Raw genomic sequence first — 23,905 nt, 5'->3', positions numbered from 1 at the left:
GGTTGGGACACACAGTTTTCAGGGATGGGACACAGAGTTTTCATGGCATTAGCCAGCTGTGGCTCCCTTTGCCTGGCAAAGTAATAAGGCTACTCCTTTCTAATTTACCCAAAACTCTGTCTCTGAGATTCAGTTTGGTGCTGGTGCACAGAGGTTGTGTTTCAGCACCAAGGGGACTCAGGATGGGAAAGAACGGGATGCAGGGCCTAGATAGCTAAGGTGCATATCGAAAGAATGATTTCAATGAACCCAACCTCTTGCATATTCCCACACATAGAAAAGCAGTAAATTTATTAACTTGAGATATCTGGTTTTCTTTAATTAACAGTAATCTTTCGATGTTCTGACTACCTGGTCTTTGTTGCAAAAACTCCTATATATCCTGGCTCTGAGAGGCTGCTTCCTGTGCTTGATGTCCTCAGAAAGTCCGCCAAATAAAATATAATTCTCAACTTTTAGGTTTAGCATTTTTTTTCAGTTAACAGTAGATAACAGGCAAGTTGGGGAGGAGACATGATAGAAATGCTTGCAGCCAACTGGAATAGTCAGTATCCTCAGTTTGGGAATTAAACAGAACTGGCTTCTTGACTGTCAAGTGAAAAAAAAAAAAGCACAACCTAAAAGTTGAAATTTAATTAAAGAAAACCAGACATCTCAAGTTAATGAATTTAGCTCTTTTCTATGTACGTGAAGATACAAAATTCTGGGCTCACTGAAATCATTCCTTTGATATGCACCTATGCTATCTAGGGCCAGTATCCTGAGTCTCCTCAGGATGCACCTTTTGGGGTGGCTGCAGTGGCTGACTGCTTGATGGCCGGTATCCTGTTTCCATCCTGAGTTCACTGAGGGCTCACCATGGCCGGCGGGGGTGCGGGGGTGGGGGGGTGGGGGGGCGGGGCGGGGGTTGTAATGGCTGATGGCTTTATGGCAGCAACATCCTTTACTGATATAGCAGGTAGCATTCTTAGTCCACAAGTCCCAACACTTCTTTGAGGCTCAGATTGCTCATCTGTGAAAGAAGAAATAACAGTACCTCAGAGTGCTGTGTTGAGAATTTAAATGAAAGAAAGGCTGCCAGGGTAGTGATGCTGTGATTGCTCTGGCAGTGAAACAGCTCAGGGGTGAAAAAAAGTTGAGAAAAGACCAGTAGAAGACGCAATAAATAGAAAAATGAAGAGATCTGTGTTCAAGAGCTCAATAGGACACCAGCTCATTGGGTGGTTTGTACAATTGACTTCTCTCTGGGGTCAGTTTCCCCTTCTAAAATGATAGAATTAGCCCACATGTTAGTATCCTTTTCAGCTCCAATGTTCTGAGATTCTTCAAGTTGATGTCACATTTCCTGGAATTTTCCTCTCCAGCCAAGTGTAGATGGAGGTACTGGGGAAAATAATTTGAAAGCTTCAAATTTTCACTGAATGAATAAAATTTCACTGAATCTAATGAGAATTTTGCTCTGTTTTCCTGAGGGGAAGAAAAATCTAGAAACTTTCCTAATCTCACATTCTGCTGTGTGGCCAGGCATGTATTATTATTATTACTGTTATTATTATTATTATTATTAGTAGTAGTAGTATTTCCTTTCTCTACGTGTTATTAAATTGATGGCAAGTTCAACTTGGCATTTCAAAAAAAAGTTTTATAAATGCAGACTGCTTTGGAATGTAAAATTTTTATGCAAGTAGAAAACATTAAAATATTTCAAAGCGTAGAGCACTTCAGTCACCAGGAGAGAAAGGAGCTTATTTTTAGATGCTCAATTCGTTGCTTACTTAATAAATATTTAATAGTTATGAGGCAGATTCTTTAACCTCTTACTTTCTGTATAACAGGAGGGAGGTAAGTACCAACTCTGAAACAGTCTTCCTGAGATCCAGGGGGTAAAGGAAGATAGAATTAGCTTTTCCACCACCTACTTGTGAGGTAGTTTCCACTTCATGGCTCCAAGACAAAACTAATTATGGACTGTAGTGGATGAGGCCCCTAAACTCCAACCATGGTAACTACATAAAGTCTTCTTTTCTTCTTTCCCATCAACTCTATGGAATAGCTTATTGATTTATGTTACCAAACTAACCCTCAAAAATGTAGCAATTTGCTTTCCATAGATAAGTAAAGAAAGAGTTTAGAAACCTAAAAAAAAATTTTTCCCCCTTCAGTTGTGTAGGAGGAATACAGCAAAAACTGTTGAGAGAAAACACCCCATCTTTGCCATATTTGGCAGGTTCCCTCTGCTGGGACTGCTGTCCCCTCCTCCCAAATGGCTCCCAAAGAGAGAGGCCAGCCCTCCACACCAGAATGCTGCAGCAATTGCAGCCCAGCCACAATAGGAGGGTGCACACAGCCCACATAGGGAACATTCCTGGATCACCTGGCTTTGGCAACCAGAGTGGACCATGCTACTGGGCCCCACAGGACACCTTCTACATAAAGTCACTCCTTCAAGGCCAGAAGATGTAGTTGATCTACTTAATACACAGAAACAGAGAGTTAGGCAAAATGGGGAGACAAAGGAATACATTCCAAATGAAAGAACAAGACAAAACCTCAGAAAAAGAACTAAATGAAATGGAGACAGGCAAGGTTCCATATGAAGAGTTCAAATTAATGGTCATAAAGATACTCACCAAAGTCAGGAGAAAAATGGAGGAGCACAATAACATTTTCAACAAGGAGATAGAAAATATAAAAGACAATCAATCAGAGCCAAAGAATACAATAACTGAAATGAAAAATACACTAGAGGGAACCAAGAGTAGATTTGATGATGCAGAAGGACTGATCAACAATCTGAAAGAAAGGCTAGTGTAAATCACCCAATCAGAATAACAAAAAAGAAGCAAACAAACAAACAAATTAGGATAGTTTAAGGGACTTCTGAGACAGTATCAGGTATACTAACATTCACATTATAGAGGTCCCAGAAGGAGGAGAAAGAGACAGAAAACCTATTTGAAGATAATGGCTGAAAGCTAACCTGATAAAGGAAACAGACATCCAAGTCAGAAGCACAGAAAGTCCCAAAGAAGATGAACACAAAGAGACATTATAATTAAAATGTCAAAATTTAAAGATAAAGAGAGAATTGTAAAAGCAACAAGAGAAAAGCAACTAGTTACATATAAAGGAGCTCCCATGAGACTGTCAGCTGACCTTTCAGCAGAAATTTTATGGGCCAGAAGAGAGTGGCATGATGTGTTCAAAATGCTAAAAGAAAAAAAATTACAACCAAGAATACTCTAACCAGTAGGTTAGAATTCTTTTAGAATTAAAGGAGAAAGCAAGGTTTTTCATTCAGAATTAAAGGAGAGATAAAGAGTTTTCCAGACAAGAAAAGTAAGGGGTTTATCACCACTAAACCAACCCACCAGAAATGTTAAAGGGACTTCTTCAAAGAAAAGAAAATGCCATAACTAGAAATACAAAAATCCTGAAATTAAATCTCACTGGTAAAGGTAAACATACAGTAAAGGTAGTGGATCATCACCTACAAACCTAGTATGAAGGTTAAAAGAAGTAGTAAAATTGTTTATACCTACAATAATTAAGGAATGCACAAAAAAAGATGCAAAATATCATGTCAAAAACATAAAAATGGAGGCAGTTTGCTTAAGTTTAAGTTTATGATGCAGAAGAACTGATCAACAATCTGAAAGAAAGGCTAGTGTAAATCACCCAATCAGAATTACAAAAGAGAAACAAACAGACAAAAAAACTTAAGTAACCATCAAGTTAAAATAGACATAGTTTGTTATGTAGGAATTTCATGCCCACAAACCAAAAAAAATCTTTAAAAAGGAATACAAACTTAATAATAAAGTCACCAGAAAACAAGGGAAGAGAGCAAGAGAAGGACAAAGGAACACAGAAGAAAACCAGAAAACAATCAATAAAATGGCAATTAAGTACATACCTATCAATAATTACTTTAAATGTAAATGTAAATAACTGCAAGGATGTGGAGAAAAGGGAACCCCTGTGCACTGTTGGTGGAAATATAAATTGGTATAACCATTGTAGAAAATAGAATGGAGGTTCCTCAAATAATTAAAAATAGAACTGCCATATGACCTAGCAATTCCACTACTGGCTATCTATTCAAAGAAAATGAAAACACTAATTCAAAAAGATATAAGAACCACAATGTACATTGCAACATTATCAACAATAACCAAGATATGGAAGCAACCTAAGCGTTCATCAATAGAGGAATGGATAAAGAAAATGTGATACACACACACACAATGGAATATTACTCAGCCATAAAAAAGATTGAAATCTTACTATTTGAAACAGTGTGGTTCAGCCTAGAGTGTATTATGCTAAGTGAAATAGGTCAGAGAGAGAAAGACAAATCCTGTATATTATCACTTATATGTGGGATCTAAAAAACAAAACAGACAAACAAATATAACAAAACAGAAACAGAGAAGAAATGGTCTCCAGAGGGGAGGAGGGTGAGGGGTTGGGCAAAATAGGTGAAGGGCATTAAAAAGTACAAACTTCTAGTTATAAAATAAAAAAGACCCAGGATGTAATTTACAGCATAAGGAATATAGTCAATGATACTGTTACAATTTCATATGGTGATAGATATTTACTAGACTTATTGCGGAGGTCATACTATAATGTATTTAAATGTCAAATCACGGTGTCATATACTTGAAACTAACATAACATTGTAGATCAACTATACTTCAATTTTTAAGAAAGTAATCAAACAGTAAAAGAAAATTGAGGGAAAACAGGAAATTTCTTTTGCTTCTGAGACACTCCCAATACATTACATTGGCATTACTGATGTGTGTGTGTGTGTGTGTGTGTGTGTGTGTGTTTACTTGAAGGGCTCTTGAGAGGAATTTTTCTTAAACTCTGAAAATTGGGTTTGGCTTTCAGTTAAGTTCAGGTATAATGTATCTTGGAGAAACCAGTAATCAGGGACTCATGTTCTCATGTAATGTGAACAGATTATTTTAAAATAGTGTTTATAAATATATTTACTGCTTAAAATAATACATGTTCATTCTAGAGATTTTGGATAAAATATAAAAGAAAAAGACACTGAGTAATCACAACATCTTGAAACACATTGTTTGGATGGACTTCTGCCATAAAATATACATATATTTCAGATTGTAGTTAAATAATAGTTAAATAGAATATGTGTACTTAATATTTCTTTCTTTCCTTTTTTCTTTCTTTCTTTCTCTCTCTTCCTTTTTTCCTTTTTTTCTTCCTTCCTTTCTTCTTCTCTGATAGTTCATCAGTAATTTACACAATTAATTATTGAATAATACATAATTTTTCTGCTGATTAGAAATGTCACCTTGGTCATTTAACACAATATTAAATATACATAGATTTGTTTCTGAACTAACTGTGCCATTCCTTTAATTTCTGCCTATATTTGAATCAAATATTGAATATTGTTTTCATAATTATGGCTTTATTATGTCTTTAAATACATACCAATCTTCCATTTTTTAAGTTGTCTTCATTATCTTCAGGAATTTTATTGTTCTAGGGTTTGGGGAAAATTAACTTTAAAAAGACAGTCAGAATATTATAGTACTAGTTGTATTAATTTATAGATTGATTAGGGAAGAACCAACATATTTCCAATATTAATTCATCCCATCTAGTACATAGCATGTCTCTTAATTTATTAAAGTCATCTTTCAATCCCTTAGTATTGCTTTGTGTTATTTCTAAAAGTTTCATATATTTTTATTAAATTTATTCATAAGAATTTTGTATGTCTTGTTATTATTATGAATTGCCTCACCTTCTCTTATACTTCCTATTTTCTTATTGTAGCAGATTTTTTAAAAGACACTGAGATTTTTGTATACTTTTTGTAATTAGTCAGGTTTCCAAACTCTCTATTATTTGTTATAATGGTATTTCAGCTGATTTTTCTTGTTTACATTTCATTTCCTTCTATATATGAATATTTTCATTTTTTCTCATTGTATTATAGACTGCTTTCAGAAAAATGTTAAAGCATAGTAGCAAAAATTATTATATTCTTCCTTATGTTTTTAGATCACCTCCATTGTTTTTTTACATTTAATAAGAGATTACCTATTATTTGATACAGGTAGGCTTATCTTGTTAAGAAAATATTCTTCTGTTCATGGTTTATGAAGAGATATTGTTAAATTATAAAATGATATTAAATTTTATCGAAGAATGTTTGCCATCCTTCAAAGTGAGCATGAGGTTTGTCTGTTTGACTTATTGATGTAATGAAAATTAGTAATATATTTATATTGAACTATCATTGCATCTTTATTAAATTATACTTGCATTATTCTTTTATTATAGTATTTAATTCAGATGTTTGCATCTATGTTTATAAATAATGTATAATTCTTAAAATTGGAATAAAATTAAAATGTCTTTTTCTTCTACTATATTAGATGCAAGAAAAGCAGGTTGCAAAATTATATATATATATATAGTATGACCTTATTTTCATTTTCAGTACCCTGATACATGCATATATTTACATACATATGGAAAGATGCATATTAAACCACTAGTTTTGCTTATGTGAGTGGTAAGAGAGAAGAATTAGAAAGAAAGGGGAGTCTCTTAGGTGTACTCTATATACTTCTATATTGCTTGATTTGAATATATAATATTTGAACCACATATGTAATAAATAAGTATAATATATTTAAGAAGGATAAAATTATATAAAATACTCATGACAACTTCATTTTTGCCCCCTGATCAGTTATATTCTGCCACTTTTCACCAAGGAAACATTAGAAATAGAACATCTTTTCCATTAATCCAAATATCTGAGATATGTGGTATTATCACCACTTTACAGGTGAAAAAAAATGAATTGTGTACTCTAGTGGTTGTCTCATTTTCATACAGGGTTTTCCCATTCCAAATCCACTTTCTGCCACCCCACATCACCTAGACATTCTTGCTGTGTTTCTCTCCTTCATGCATAAGTAAGATTTTTCCAACTTTCTATGTCCTCCTATTCTATAATATATATCTCTATACAGTTGTCAAGTGGTTTTCAATCAAACAATTATACCAAGCACTACTTTATGGATAGAAGACAGAAAATTAGTCATTTTGCCTTCAGAACACATATAGAGGATATCTACTCAAATAATAATAACTAAATTATAAAGTTTTTTTATTCCTCCTTCTTTACCTATCCCGGTTCTCTGATTCAGGAGGGGTAACTCTCAAATATGAAGGATTTACGTTCTTAACCCTTTACCCCCTGCTCACTCTCTCCCCTGCCCAACAACTCCCAAACCTTTCAGTGTGGCCCTCTTTAATTGTTATAACCTCACAACAGCCCTCATTTTTTCTCCAGAGTATGGCCTTACATCTGTAGGTCACTTTGATTACTTCTACATCTGGAATTAGTCTCGTACTTGTGTTAACCATGACCATGTGCGGAATTACCCAGCCGGATTTAGGGGATACTCAGTCAGAAAAACCATCCCTACTAAGAACAACATCTGGAGAGAATTAAGAGAAGGTATTTTCCATTGAGAATCTTTTGGAAGTATATTTAACGTGTAGAGACAGACAGTAGCACACAGGCATAAGTGGATGCTGCTCTTTTTCTCCTGAGGGCTAAGGAAGGGCCCTACCTCTTCAGAAGACTCCCAAATTAATTATGCACCATAAATGCAAATGCATGGCAACTTCCCCAGATGAACAAGGGATTTTCCCATAATGTCTTTTCTTAGAACCAGGCATTATCTCCAATAGAAATGTCTCCGTTGACCTTTCTGTTACCACGTATATGAACAAACAAAGATTTTATGAAAAGGAGAGGGGAAGTGGGCCACATTTTCCTGAGTTGTATTGTTGAACATCTCCAACTCTTTTTCTAAAGCTTTGGGGTTGGCAAAAGCCAAAATTGACTTTGCCAAGCATTTCCCCCGTAATTTTTAAATCCATGTGCATTAAGGGAAATTTAATCGTAGGTTTCTAATTCATTTACATTTAACTCATCAAAATACTGTTTTGTAGGAGTTATTTGGTTCTTAGTAGGGCTTAGGAGCCCTCTTAGCAGCACACAAATATTCACTCACACAAGCGTGGGATCACAAGAGTACCTACACACATCCTTGGTTCCTTAGAATCGAGTCATTGTCTCTCCCTAAACCCACATCCAAATAAATGGCTTTGTCTTGGTAAATCATGGGCATTTAATTGTGTTTTTGGCTACAGAAAGATTTACTTTAGACTCTGCTGAGTATATATGGAATAAATCATTTTAGGTGTTTATTATGGCTCTGGATGAGTAGCTCCTTTAAGGAGCTGATATTAGGCAATCTTAGGCTTCCCTCTGTTCCTTTAGTACAATATATAATAAAAAGTGCATAATTTTTCAAAAGTGGATTACAATGACTTGGGAGGAGATCAATGATGATGATGAAGATTTAGGGAAATGTGGACATGAGTACCTCTATGGAGACTGGGGTTGAGGAAAGCCAGGTAACATACATGAAGTTACAGAATTTGAGGAAGCTCTGCTAACATTTCTTTTTTTATCTTCCCAATGCTGGAGCAGGAAGAAGTTATTTACTTGAAGCCCCAGATCATGGTAAATACTTCAGAAAAATTCCCGATATTAGAAGCTGGAAACTATTAGAATGTATTCTTAAGAGAAGTTGTGAAATATGTGAGGCCACCTAACAATATGTGTCAAAGCAGTAGGACAAATTCCAGGACATCTGAAGGCATATGAAATCCTCATCTGATACATGTTTTTAATAAGCCTATTCTCCTATGTGGCAGATGGGGATTTGAAGTGGTAGTTAAGGAGGCAAAAGAGGGCTCAGCTGGTTTGCTACAGGGAGAATGATTTCCATTTCTTTTCCCAAGGCAACCATTAGAGATTTGGTGAGCTCAATTGTCATGTTTTGCAAATCTACACTGGAAGAAACAGGCTATTTGATAAAACATGTCTCTGACAAAGTGATCTGTCTTTCCTATTGTTAAAGTGACATCATTTGTTTTCCCTCACTTCTTCACAACTAATGTTTTTCTCTTCTCGGGGAGACATCTATTGTTTAATTGTATTTTCCCAGTTTGACAACAGGTAGTCTTTCTTCCTGAAGCTCCCATTTTGCTATGGACAATTTTGTCAGACTATAATAGATTTTACCTTTTTGAATGTTGAAATTTTCCTAAGTATTTATTTCCAAATGAAATTACGCTGGTTTAATTTTGCTTAATATTAAATACTATTTATAGTTTCATTCCAAAACTTTGAAATAAAGTGTCACATAATGGGTTTTATAAAAAGAATATGTTTAATAGCCAATTCAATTAACTATCAAATCTGTTTCAGGGATAAAAAGAATCTGGTAATGGCTTGATTTCATCAAACCACTTTGTATATTTTTATCTTCTGAAAAAGAAATCCTATTTCCTGAAGTTTAAGCTCTTCAAGGATTTTTTCCTCACTTAATTGAAACCACAATTTTCAAGGGAAATGGAATTGAAGGAAGATGATATTTTCTCACTCAGTAAAAACTTCTGTCATGTGAACGATAAATTCTCCATTGACATAATTCTACCTTTTGTTTTTTTTGAGTGTGAAAATTTTAAACTATAGCACTCCAGAAACTCTACTCTTCTTAAAGCAATTACAGTAAAAAATTTAAAACACTCAAACATTTTTCTGATCTCCCACTTTCACTCTTCTCCAAACCTGGGCAGTATTTTCCCTATTCTTGTATACCTTATCTCTTCAAGCCATGTGGCTAGGCATCCTGAAACTGCAATGCCTTCCTCTCTTTTTCACCTGCAGGTCTCTGCTGAGCCCAGGAAACATGGTTCAAAAGGTCACACAAGGGGTTCTTTTCTCACATTTCAGAACAGTTCACTTGTTCTCTGATCTTTTTTTTTTTAACATCTTTATTGGAGTATAATTGCTTTACAATGGTGTGTTAGTTTCTGCTTTATAACAAAGTGAATCAGTTATACATATACATATGTTCCCATATCTCTTCCCTCTTGCATCTCCCTCCCTCCCACCCTCCCTATCTCACCCCATTAGGTGGTCACAAAGCACCGAGCTGATCTCCCTGTGCTATGCGGCTGCTTCCCACTAGCTATCTATTTTATATTTGGTAGTGTATATATGTCCATGTCACTCTCTCACTTCGTCACAGCTTACACTTCCCCCTCCCCATATCCTCAAGTCCATTCTCTAGTAGGTCTGGGGTAAGATGGGAATAAAGACACAGACCTACTGTTCTCTGTTCTTTTTTTTTTATTATTAGTTTCTGCTTTATAACAAAGTGAATCAGTCATACATATACATCTGTTCCCCCATCCCTTCCCTCTTGCGTCTCCCTCCCTCTCACCCTCCCTATCCCACCCCTCCAGGGTGTCACAAAGCACTGAGCTGATCTCCCTGTGCTATGTGGCTGCTTCCCACTATCTATCTACCTTACGTTTGGTACTGTATATATGTCCATGCCACTCTCTCACTTTGTCACAGCTTACACTTCCCCCTCCCCATATCCTTAAGTCCATTCTCTAGTAGGTCTGGGGTAAGATGGGAATAAAGACACAGACCTACTGTTCTCTGTTCTTAAACCATTATAATATCAGCTACATTTCACTGAGTGCTCAGCATATGCCAGCACCTTATGTCACTGACCAGGTTAATGCTCACTCCCTAATGGGCAAAAACTACATGTTTGTTGAATAAATTAAAAATAGAATAGTTTGTGTCTAGATTTGTTTACCTATAAAATATTAGAGTTAGATATCAATATAAAGGTGATAACAATGAAGTTTAGAGATATTTTTACAAAGTGGGAAAATTCAGTCAAGGCCTTGACAGGTTGATATAACTTCACACATCTACAGTATAAGTTCTATAAACATAGTTGTTTCATTGAAGAATTTATTCATATTTTTTCATGGCTCAGTCATTCATTCAGTAAATATTAGTTGAGTACCTACTAAGTGCCAGGCATGGTTTTAGGTCTGTATCTTAAGGATACAGTAGAGAACTGAGCAGAAAAATTGAGGAGATCATGTAGAAATGAAATGAGAGAGATGAGGTTAAGTCCAAGTTCAGTGTAAGTTTATTCACTAATTTTCATGTTTTCAATGATATATTTACTTTCCTTACCAAAGCATATAAAGCTCTTAGATTAAGATTCAAAGTACCTCAATTCTACATATTTTAAATATTAGATAGCAAAAATAGGAAATTGAAAGAACTTAGAATTTATAAAAGGAATCATGAAGAATGAAACATGAAATAAAAAACAAGTGTTAAGGCCCTTTGTAGAAGAGAGGGAAAACTAGGTAAGAGAGGGAGGAACAGCAGCATATTGGCAGCAAAGATACAGATGATTTCATTTATAGTGTACTATCATAGTAATTTTTAAAAAATTGACTACACCACAGGGGAATATTTTACTTTATCTTAATTTTCTTCAAAGTAAGTCTTTTTAACATCTAGTCAGGGCACAGACCATGGACAGAGGCACATACTTCAAGAATAAAGGTATATTCCTGCTACTTTGAAGGAATGAAAGCCACTTTTAAAAAACACCAAGGAAGACAATACACTTAGAGAAATATATATTTTTTATTTCTACTTCCTCTCTTTAAAAATTGTTATTAGAGTGAAAATCTTCAGGCTTTGGGTTTTAATTCCTGCCACACCAATAATAGGAAGTTAAATGGTAATTAGAATTGAAAGGACCTTCTCAGTTGTAGCTCTTCTGAGTGAGAGCATGAATACATAAAGTTTGCAGAGGTGATATGTCAAAGTAATTTATTTTTAATGGGCACCTAATGGGATTCTAACTATAATCCTACTTCACCTACTTCAGGGATAAAATTAAGCTGCATCTAATTATATATTCAAAATAAATGTATCTAAGCTCCTATCCTGTTATCCTGAGAATGCCTTTCTTCCTCTTAAGAGCCCCACCTTGCCATGATCGTCAGAACAAAAGCCTTATGGATAATTCTCAGTCCAGAAAGATCAGTCCTAGATGTTACCCACTTTATCAGAGCAACGGTGGTGTTTTTTATTGTTGTAGCTGTTGCTGTCACACAGTCTTGCTGTTGAAAACATCTCTGGCAGTCTGGTGGAGTCATTGTCCCCTGGGTGAGCCTATATGTGACCTAACTGCAATGCCATCAAAATTTAGCAACCCAAAGATACAAAGGACTGAATAAGCTGGAAGCAGTGGACCTGGACCTTCACTGTTGGGTCAGCTCTAATTTCTCAGCATGTAAATGATCAAGAAGCCCCTTCCTGTTTTTTTTTTTTATTGAAAAATTAAAAAAAATTTATTGAATGAAAGATTCTTTGTATTCTATTACTGCTTCAGAATTTTGAAAAGCTTCACATAGAGGAGAAGACCTTAAAGATGGCAGAAGAGTAAGACGTGGCGATTCCTTCCTCCCCACACATACATCAGAAATACATCTACATGTGGAACAACTCCTACAGAACACCTACTGACCGCTGGCAGAAGACCTCAGACTTCCCAAAAGAGTGAAGAACAGATGCCCTCAGGCAACTTACTGTCAGAGGTGGGGTCAAATCCAAAGCTGAACCCCAGGAGCTGTGCTAACAAAGAAGAGAAAGGGAAATCTCTCCCAGCAGCATCAGGAGCAGCAGATTAAATCTCCACAATCAACTTGATGTACCCTGCATCTGTGGAATACCTGAATAGACAACGAATCATCCCCAAATTGAAGTGGTGGACTTTGGGAGCAACCATATATATATATTTTTAGTTTTTCTTGATTTGAGAGTATGTATCTGTATACTGCTTTGTGTGATATTGTCTGTACAGCTTTCCTTTTACTATTTGTCTTAGGGTTCTGCCTGTTCTTTTTTTTTTAAGTATATTTTAGTGCTTGTTATCATTGGTGGATTTGTTTTTTGGTTTGGTTCTCTCTTCTTTTATTTAATTACCTTTTTAAAATTACTTTTTAATTTTAATAATTTTTGAATTTTTTATTTTAATAACTTTATTTTATTTTATTTTTTCTTTCTTTCTTTCTTCTTTTCTCCCTTTCCTTCTGAGCCATGTGGTTGACAGGCTCTTGGTGCTCCAGCCGGGTGTCAGGCCTGTGCCTCCGAGGTGGGAGAGGCGAGTTCAGGACATTGGTCCACAAAAGACCTCCTGGCTCCACATAATATCAAATGGTGAAAGCTCTCCCAGAGATCTCTATCTCAATGTTAAGATGCAGCGCAACTCAACGACCATCAAGCTACAGTGCACGACACCCTATGCCAAAGAACTAACAAGACAGGAACACAACCCCACCCATTAGCAGAGAGGTTGCCTAAAATCATAATAAAGTCACAGACACCCCAAAGCACACCACCGGATGTGGTCCTGCCCACCAGAAAGACAAGATCCAGCCTCATCCACAGAACACAAGCACTAGTCCCATCCACCAGGAAGCCTACACAACCCACTGAAACAAACTTAGCCACTAGGGGCAGACAGCAAAAACAATGGAAACTATGAACCTGCAGCCTGCCAAAAGGAGACCCCAAACACAGTAAGTTAAGCAAAATGAGAAGACAGAGAAACACCCAGCAGATAAAGGAGCAAGGTAAAAACCCAACAGACCAAACAAATGAAGAGGAAATAGGCAGTCTACCTGAAAAAGAATTCAGAGTAATGACACTAAAGATGATATAAATCTTGGAAATAGAATGGAGAAAATACAGGAAAAGTTTAACAAGGACCTAGAAGAACTAAAGAACAAGCAAACAATGATGAACACAATAAATGAAATTAAAAATTCTCTAGAAGGAATCAATAGCAGAATAACTGAGGTAGAACAATGGATAAGTGACCTGGAAGGTAAAATAGTGGAAATAATGACTGCAGAGCAGAATAAAGAAAAAAGAATGAAAAGAATTGAGGACAGTCCAGAGACCTCTGGAACAACATTAAATGCACCAACATTGGAATTATAGGGCTCCCAGAAGAAGAAAAGAAAAAGAAAGAGCCTGAGAAAATATTTGAAGAGATTATAGTCAAAAACTTCCCTAATATTGGAAAGGAAATAATTAATCAAGACCAGGAAGCACAGAGAGTCCCATACAGGATAAATCTGAGGAGAAACACACCAAGACACATATTAATCAAACTATCAAAAATTAAACACAAAGAAAAAATATTAAAAGCAGCAAGGGAAAATTAAACACAAAGAAAAAATATTAAAAGCAGCAAGGGAAAAACAACAAAAAACATACAGGGGAATCCCCATAAGGTTAACAGCTGATCTTTCAGTAGAAGCTCTGCAAGCCAGAAGGGAGTGGCAGGACATATTGAAAGTGGTGAAAGGGAAAAACCTGCAACCAAGATTACTATACCCAGCAAGGTTCTCATTCAGATTCGACAGAGAAATTAAAACCTTTAAAGAGAAGCAAAAGTTAAGAGAATTCAGCACCACCAAACCAGCTTTACAACAAATGCTAAAGGAACTTCTCTAGGCAGGAAACACAAGGGAAGGAAAAGATCTACAATAACAAAGCCAAAACAATTAAGAAAATGGTAATAGGAACATACATATTGACAATTACCTTAAATGTAAATGATTAAATTTTCCAATGAAAAGACATAGACTGGCTGAATGGATACAAAAACAAGACCTATATATATGCTGTCTACAAGAGACTCACTTCAGACCTAGGGACACATACAGACTGAAAGTGAGGGGATGGAAAAAAATATTCCATGCAAATGGAAATCAAAAGAAAACTGGAGTAGCAATCCTCATATCAGAAAAAATAGACTTCAAAACAAAGATATTACAAGAGACAAAGAAGGACACTACATAATGATCAAGAGATCAATCCAAGAAGAAGATATAACAATTATAACTATTTATACACCCAACATAGGAGCACCTCAATACATAAGGCAAACGCTAACAGCAATAAAAAGGGAAATCGACAGTAACACGACCATAGTAGGGGACTTTAAGAACCCACTTTCACCATGAACAGATCATCCAAAATGAAAATAAAAAAGGAAACACAAGCTTTAAATGATACATTAAACAACATGGACTTAATTGATATTTATAGGACATTCCATGCAAAAACAACAGAATACAGTTTCTTATCATGTGCTCATGGAACATTCTTCAGGATAGATTATATCTTAGGTCACAAATCAAGCCTTGGTAAATTTAAGAAAATTGAAATCATATCAAGTATCTTTTCTGACCACACCTATATGAGACTAGATAACAAATACAGGAAAAAAATCTGTAAAAAATACAAACACATGGAGGCTAAATAATACACTATTAAATAACCAAGAGATCACTGTAGAAATCAAAGAGGAAATCAAAAAATACCTAGAAACAAATGACAATGAAAGCAGGACAACCAAAAACATATGGGATGCAGCAAAATTAATTCTAAGAGGGAAATTTACAACAATAGAATCCCACCTCAAGAAACAAGAAACATCTCAAATAAACAACCTAACCTTACACCTAAAGCAATTAGAGAAAGAAGAACAAAAAAAAAACCCCCAAAGTTAGCAAAAGGAAAGAAGTCATAAAGATCAGATCAGAAATAAAGGAAAAAGAAATGAAGGAAATGATAGCAAAGATCAATAAAACTAAAGTCTGGTTCTTTGAGAAACTAAACAAAATTGATAAACCATTAGCCAGAATCATCAAGAAAAAAAGGAACACTCGGGCTTCCCTGGTGGCACGGTGGTTGGGGGTCCGCCTGCCGATGCAGGGGACACGGGTTCATGCCCCAGTCTGGGAGGATCCCACGTGCCATGGAGTGGCTGGGCCCGTGAGCCATGGCTGCTGGGCCTGCGCATCTGGAGCCTGTGCTCCACAACGGGAGAAGCCATGGTGGTGAGAGGCCCGCGTATCACAAAAAAAAAAAAAAAAAAAAAGGAACACTCAAATCAATAGAATTAGAAATGAAAAAGGAGAAGTAACAACTGACACTGCAGAAATGCAAAGGATCATGAGAGATTACTACAAGCAACTATATGCCCATAAAATGGACAACCTGGAAGAAATGGACAAATTCCCAGAAAAGCACAACCTTCCATGACTGAACAAGGAAGAAATAGAAAATGCACACAGACCAATCAGAGGCACTGAAATTGAAACTCTGATTAAAAATCTTCCAACAAACAAAAGCCCAGGACCAGATGGCTTCACAGGAAAATTCTATCAAACATTTAGAGAAGAGCTAACACCTATCTTTCTAAACTCTTCCAAAATATAGCAGAGGGAAGAATACACCCAAACTCATTCCACGAGGCCACCATTACCCTGATACCCAAACCAGACAAAGATGTCATAAAAAAAAAGAAAACTACAGGCCAATATCACTGATGAACATGGATGCAATTATTCTCAACAAAATACTAGCAAACAATCCAACAGCACATTAAAAGGTTCATATAACATGATCAAGTGGGGTTTATCCCAGAAATGCAAGGATTCTTCAATATATGCAAATTAACCAATGTGATAAACCATATTAACAAATTAAAGGAGAAAAATCATATGATAATGTCAATAGATGCAGAAGACGCTTTCAACAAAATTCAACACCCATTTATGATAAAAACCCTCCAGAAAATAGGCATAGAGGGAATGTACCTCAACATAATAAAGGCAATTTATGACAAACCCACAGCCAAGCTCGTTCTCGATGGTGAAAAACTGAAATCATTTCCACTAAGATCAGGAACAAGACAAGGTTGCCCCCTCTCACCAGTATTATTCAACATAGTTTTGGAAGTTTTAGCCACAGCAGTCAGAGAAGAAAAAAATAATAAATGGAATTCAAATCAGAAAAGAAGAAGTAAATCTGTCACTGTTTGCAGATGACATGATACTGTACATACAGAATCCTAAAGATGCTACCAGGAAACTACTAGAGCTAATCAATGAATTTAGTAAAGTAACAGGATACAAAATTAATGCACAGAAGTCTCTTGCATTCCTATACACTAATGATGAAAAATCTTAAAGAGAAATTAAGGAAACACTCCCATTTACCATTGTAACAAAAAGAATAAAATACCTAGGGATAAACCTACTTAAGGAGACAAAAGACCTGTATAAAGAAAATTATAAGACACTGATGAAAGAAATTAAAGATGATACAAATAGATGGAATGATATACCATGTTCTTGGGTTGGAAGAATCAACACTGTGAAAACGGCTATACTACCCAAAGCAATCTACAGATTCAATGCAATCCCTATCAAACTACCAATAGCATTTCTCACAGAACTAGAACAAAAAATTTCCCAATTTGTATGGAAACACAAAAGACCCAGAATAGCCAAAGCAATCTTGAGAAAGAAAAACGGAACTGGAGGAATCAGACTCCTGGACTTCAGACTATACTACAAAGCTACAGTAATCAAGACAGTATGGTACTGGCACAAAAACAGAAATATATGTCAATGGAAAAGGATAGAAAGCCCAGAGATAAAGTCATGTACATATAGTCACCTTATTTTTGATAAAGGAGGCAAGAATATACAATGGAGAAAAGACAGCCTCTTCAATAAGTGGTGCTGGGAAAACTGGACAGCTACATGTAAAAGAATGAAATTAGAACACTCCCTAACACCATACACAAAAATAAACTCAAAATGGATTAAAGACCTAAATATAAGGCCAGACACTATAAAAGTCTTAGAGGAAAACATAGGCAGAACACTCTATGACATAAATCACAGCCAGATCCTTTCTGACCCACCTCCTAGAGAAATGGAAATAAAAACATAAATAAACAAATGCTACCTAATGAAACTTAAAAGCTTTTGCACAGCAAAGGAAACCATAAACAAGACGAAAAGAAAACCCTCAGAATAGGAGAAAATATTTGCAAATGAAGCAACTGACCAAGGATTAATCTCCAAAATTTATAAGCAGCTTATGCAGCTCAATATCAAAAAGACAAATAAAGTAATCCAAAAATGGGCAGAAGACCTAAATAGACATTTCTCCAAAGAAGATATACAGATTGCCCACAAACACATGGAAGAATGCTCAACATCACTAATCATTAGAGATATGCAAATCAAAACTACACAGAGGTATCATCTTACACTAGTCAGAATGGCCATCACCAAAAAGTCTACAAACAATAAATGCTGGAGAGGGTGTGGAGAAAAGGGAACACTCTTGTACTGTTGTTGGGAATGTAAATTGATACAGCCACTATGGAGAACAGTAAGGAGGTTCCTTAAAAAACCAAAAATAGAACTACCACATGACCCAGAAGTTCCACTACTGGGCATATACCTTGAGAAAACCATAATTCAAAAAGAGTCATGTACCACAATGTTCATTGCAGCTCTATTTACAATAGCCAGGACATGGAAGCAACCTAAGTATCCATCGACAGATGAATGAATAAAGAAGACGTGGCATATATATACAATGAAATATTACTCAGCCATAAAAATAAATGAAACTGAGTTATTTGTAGTGAGGTGGATGGACCTAGAGTCTGTCCTACAGAGTGAAGTAAGTCAGAAAGAGAAAGACAAATACCGTATGCCAACACATATATATGGAATCTTAAAAAAAACAAAAAAGTTATGAAGAACCTAGGGACAGAGTGGCAGGACAGGAATAAAGATGCAGATGTAGAGAATGGACTTAGGGACAGGGGGAAGGGGAAGGGGAAGTTGGGACAAAGTGAAAGAGTGGCATGGACTTATATATACGACCAAATGTAAAATAGATAGCTAGTGGGAAGCAGCCGCATAGCACAGGGAGATCAGCTCAGTGCTTTGTGACCACCTAGAGTGGTGGAATATGGAGGGTGGGAGGGAGATGCAAGAGAGAGGAGATATGGGGATATATGTCTATGTATAGCTGATTCACTTTGTTATAAAGCAGAAACTAACACACCATTGTAAAGCAATTATACTTCAATAAAGATGTTAAAAGAAAAGTTTCACACAGATAATTTCATATAATCCCATAATAACCCCTTTTCATCCTCTACCCCTATATTCCCCCTCCCCCTTCCCTCTCCCCACTTGTAACCACTATTTTTTTCTCTGTATCTGTGAGTCTGCTTCATTTTTGTTGTATTCACTAGTTTGTTGGCAACAGGCTGGCTTTGACACCCATGGTTTCAGATCACACACCTCTTTGAACATACAGGCTTCACAGTCACCCACAAGGAACCACCCCAAGTCAGGTAGTTGACCAGAGCCCAGAGTCAGCCTCTTTCATGAAGAAACATCCTGGTTTGAGATGAGAGAAAATTTCTCCTTCTCCTGATCCCAGGCCTGCCAGTTTCCTGCCTTGACGTTTCTTTCCACAGCAAGCAGCCCACCATTAAACAACAAATAACTTGTGAGCAGTGGCAGTGCCACAGCTTAATGAGTCTGGGCATCCACCTCCAGCCCCTTTCTGCACATCACCACCTACGCCTCCCTTGTTACACACTTATGAACATGTTCTAAGTTATTTGCTCAGTGTCTTTTTGAATCACGTTGCCCCTAGAAGCCTCACTCTAGCTCATTTAGAGTAGGGTTTTCTGACTCAGACAAGGGCTCTATGCCATGGTTAGGGTTCTTAGATGTCATGGGGATTCAGAGGAGTTCTTCTAGAACTTATGAGCTGCAAACTGAATAATGTCATAAGTCTTTTAGAATGACTAAAAAATCAGCCTGCAAAGCAATTTAAGGCCCAACCATACTTACTGACTGGGCCTTGTAATTTTTTAATTTAAATCTTCGGGGTTCACTGAGCTTCCTGAGTGCTGGGCTTAGGTCAGAAAAATACCTAAAGTACCGTCCTATTTGGCAATCGTATTGCATGGCAAGAAGCCACCCAAGGCTTGTAAAAGGTTGAAGCGTTTGTGATACTCAAAGGCCAAGCAATCATGTCATGTTGAAAGTTGCTCTCTGCTCAGAAAACTGGAGATGTGGAGTGAGTAAGGATTTCTTTGCTTGTCTTTTCTCTTCTAACATAGTCTCCAGCTGCAAATTATGACACCCTAAAGGAAAACACATGTGGTGATTATTTCGCTATATATTTACATCAAAGCATCATGTTGTACAACTAAAACTAATCCACTGTTATACGTCATTCATATCTCACAAAAAATAAAACTGGGGAAAAAGGTTCAAATCTTAAAAATAATTCACACACATATGCTAATTGATTAATAAATAAAATTTAAAACTCTATTAAGGCAGAGGTTTATTTTTTTCTTTTACTTGTCTTCAATTTATGGATAATAATAATAGTTTATTATTATTTATTTTAACAATATTAATTAACAGTATTATTTATATTTAGTAATAGTATGATATTATTACCCCATAATTACCCCTTAATCTTCTCTGACTGTTATGATGTGCTGGGCTATTATAGCCTAGCTGGAAATCCTAGAGATAAATCCTAGACAAAGGATTTATCTCTACTAACTTTTATTATAAGAATTTGGGCAACTCAGTAAGTCACTGAACCTCTCAATTTCATCAGCCATAAGTATCATATTACTTTTCAAGGTTTCTGGGAAGATGGTGATGTTTGCAGCAGTTTGTATAAGACTTGCCATATGGTATCATGTAAAATATTATTTTTATCAATAAACACATACTATCCCATGCACATTTTCCTTTCTCTGTCCCTCTTTTCCTTGTGAAGTGATTGCCTGGACTCATATCTCTGAGTCCATAGTCACTTAAGTTGTCTGATCATAGAAAGGTATAACAAATATCGAGTAACCTTCATAATTTTCCATTCCTTACCTTTTAACTTTATTGCACTGACTCCATCAGTCAGGCTTACAATATCTGTACGACAGTTCCATCACAATTCACTTGAACAGAGCTGGCTCCTTTAGCTAGCTTAGAAATATCAATTGACCACTAGATGTCAGACTTGCTCAGAAACTACATTTATTTCTTCACCTTTTTACGAAGTTTTCAGTGACTTTGACAACCGTTTCATGAAGGTCACATTTCCATCAAGGATCAATTTTATTTGAGTTTGCGAGTTTATGTTTCATGCCAGTATAATTTGTTTTCTTCAAAGATAAAACTTAAGAACAGATTCTTCTATCTTTGCACCCCACGTGATGGAGTGGCTGACACACACTTGTCCATGGACCCAAGTTACACTGAGGAATAAAGACAACTGCAAAGCCCTAAATAAATCAAATGGCGATGAAAGACCAGACTCAGAGAGCGGTCTGATGACAGTGACAGTTAGAAGCTACATCTAAAAGAAAATATCTATTATGATATGAAAGAGAAAGGTCATCAAAAAAAGTCATCAAAAGACATCAAGCCTTTTGGAATAAAATGTCTCTTCTTTTTCTTTAATTGCACTGGGATCATGAACCAGAGCAGTGGGCATGTGAGTTTGCAATCATGGAGGGGCTGTTTAAAGAACTGGCTCACAGGATAGCCTACATAAGTGCTTAGCGACTTTAGTGCTTAGTTCAAAAAGTCATCTAAATATTGTCTGAACATAACAATAGACATAAGCTATAACAAGACTGAGGAAAGAGAAAAAGGAGAATGAACTATAGAGGAGAGACCTCTGTGGCAAGAATAAATGTACCAAGGCACACAGAACATTATTTTTTATAAATTAAGTTCCTAGGGTCTAAAAGAGTGTATAGCAAGAAAAAAAATAAATTTGATGTGAAATTTATTCATGTTACTTCATTTTTTCCCCTACATAGTTTTATAATCTGTGAATTAAAAATATATCTTACTTTTATTTTTGGACAGTCATACCCAAATTAATAGTCCAGAGCTAACCATTATGCTATGAAACCCCTCATAGTACATTTCAAAGCATCTATAACGTTGTCTCTTAAAAGGCAATATTATTCTGATGATTCTATCTTCATATTTGACCCTTGTTCTCAAAACTCCAGAAAGTAATCCTAGGAAACACTTTTCTTGTGTTCTGATGAAAGAATCTTAAAAAGTATCTATTTCAATTACCTACATTTTCAGAAGAAAGAAATACATACTTGTAGGTAATTAACTGCTCAAGATCCTATGTCTAGTCAGGGCAAGATAATTTTGGGGGTCCCTTTATGTCTTATGAACAATTTGATCAGAGAAGACAAGCATTCTTCAATGTTTTGCAAAGCAGGCAGGAGAGGGAGACTTTCCTGGTATGATATAGCACAATATATCTTAATCACAATGGCCAAGGGGACATCCTCAGAATTTGAAAACAGTTGGCAGACTTAATTCCCCAAGACCATGCTCTCACTCAAAGGTTAGTTCCTTCACTGGTGACAAAGGAGGCTCTTAACTTTATACCTTCTCAAAGTCACTCAAGCAAAAGTTTGTAGGTTAGTGGAATAAACACAGGGCTTGGGATAGATGGCTTGGGTTAAAATCCTACCTGGCTTGTCAATTAGCCTTGAGCTAATTCTCTGAGTGTCAGGCAAGTCAATTGTTAAGGTCAAAACTGCCCATTTAACCTCCTATTATAATGGTCAGAATGAAAGGTAGTTTCCTGAGAATCTGGAAGGGAAAAATAGACCTGAACACAACTCATGCAGTATAAAACGTGGCAACACAGATAATTTGGGGAATCACGTTCTGTTTTTTCAAGGACAGTCTAGTCTCACATTCCAGGTAACAAAATGTATTAAATGAGTAACTTTATGTAAAGTATTATTACACCTCTGTAAGATTTCTTTTGTATGTAGATTAATTTTTATTTATACAAACCTCATTTCCTAAGGGATTTGAAATGGCTTATAGGAGCAAGTCACTAGTAAAATAAAATTAACTGTATTAGTCAGCATGTATTTGCATATAAACACATTTATATGCTGGAGAAATTTCTGGATTATGTTTTAATTGTAAAAATATACTCATTATATGTCTAAGAGTAGAAGAACAAAAATGTGCTTTAGTGTTCTGAGGAGGAAATGATTATTTCAGTGAAGGAAATCAAGAAGGGCTCCATGGAGCCAGCAGAGCTGGACCTGCACTAAATGATGTAAATGGGTGAGGATTTCAGGGAGCCTGGAGGCGTCCTCATAAACACCTGTGGGCCACTTCCCACCACCACCCGCCCCCGCCAGATGGCTCCCTATGGAGAAGGTCTGGGAGATGCCCTATGTGGATACCATGGTGATTCTTGCTTGTCCTACTTAGATTCTTCCTTGGGGGAGCAGCAATATTAGTATTCCTACATGGCATCTTCATAATGTCAGTGATATAAATGCAGTTATATAAATCCCTCTGCTCTCCTGCCCTTCCCGCCTTTTCCTCCTCTCCCCTTTCCACTTCTCTTTCCCTCTCCTCCCCTGCTCTTTCCTTTCCTTTTCTCATTTCCTTTTCAGTTTTCAATTTTTTCTTTTCCTTCTTTTCCCCCCATACCTACCTCCCCCACACTTTGAGGTTTGATTTGTTAATGACCAATGAAAACAGCAAATACCAGGGAAAGTATAAATGGATCAAAAGTCCTCAAACTAATTATCCATTACTTGAACTAATTACCCTAATGATATATTGAAACTAAAAGTGGGTTCAACTCAGCCACTCATATCCTCTTCCCCAAATCTCTATAAAAGGCTTGTGGAAGATCTGTTTTGCCCATTGGTGGATAAAAATATCATCTCTGATGAGCTTCAAACTGATGCCAAAATGCAAGTTCTCTCCTTGTTTCTTGTTGGAATAAAGTTACACAGATTTTTATTTTTTTGTGCACTAAGTACTGTTACTGAAAATCCACTAGATTTAGATAATCATATTGGTAGAGTTGAGAGTTTTGTTTATATTTACCTCTTGGCAATCCTACAAACCTCTGCTTCACTATGCACCATTTCCTATGAGATCCTGCAATATTCAGGACAAAGATATGGTTTATCAGTGTCCCAGTCAC

This window comes from Mesoplodon mirus, assembly GCF_964341445.2.
Source record: "Mesoplodon mirus genome assembly, chromosome: 3".
Lineage (NCBI taxonomy): Eukaryota > Metazoa > Chordata > Mammalia > Artiodactyla > Ziphiidae > Mesoplodon > Mesoplodon mirus.
This window is presented reverse-complemented; position numbering follows the sequence as displayed.